Source organism: Gracilinanus agilis, chromosome 1, assembly GCF_016433145.1.
Source record: "Gracilinanus agilis isolate LMUSP501 chromosome 1, AgileGrace, whole genome shotgun sequence".
In the NCBI taxonomy this organism is placed as follows: Eukaryota; Metazoa; Chordata; class Mammalia; order Didelphimorphia; family Didelphidae; genus Gracilinanus; species Gracilinanus agilis.
In genome coordinates this window covers 85815977-85816706 of record NC_058130.1, presented here as the reverse complement: position 1 = coordinate 85816706, position 730 = coordinate 85815977, and positions in this window count along the sequence as shown.

The window sequence follows — 730 nt, the reverse complement described above, 5'->3', positions numbered from 1 at the left end:
TGGCAGCTATCTGGGGTCACCAGGGCCTGCTCCTGAGAGCAGCAAGACTTAAGACCCCAAGAGGCTAAAGAACATGTGCGGACTTTGAACACAGACCCTGAGCTCAGGCACAAATGCAGGCATGGACACAAGTACAGACACAGATCCTGAGAGCAGGTGTGGACCTTGAGTGGGGACCCAGTGCAGAGGGGTACACAACTGTGGAAGCAGGACCCTGAGACTGTTAAAGGAGCCTTGGGCAGAGGAACAAGCAAAGGGACCACCAGGAGGTTTGACCCTGAGAACAACTAGACCTTTGACCTCAGGAGCATAAAGAGCGCAGACAGACCCTGAGTGTGAGGATAAACCTGAGAGGGCGCAAGACTAACAATGGCAAGCCAGAGACAAGAACCCCAAAAGAGAAAGATCATCAAGAAGAAATCTGTAACACTCAACAACTTTTACACAGATAAAATCCAGACAACAGAGCAAACAGCAGAGGAGAACAAACAAGTAATCATATCCAAACCTTCACAAAATAATGAAAACTGGCCACAAGCTATTGAAGAGTTTAAATCTGAGATGATGAGAAAGATGGAAGAGATTTGGCAAGAGAAGTGGGAAATAGCTTAAAAGGAAATTAACAGGTTAGAAGACAGAAACTCTCAATTGGAGAAAGATGCCCCCAAATCAAATAAAAAGGTAAGCAAATTGGAAACCAAAATCTGGCAAGAAAATAACAGTTTAAAAG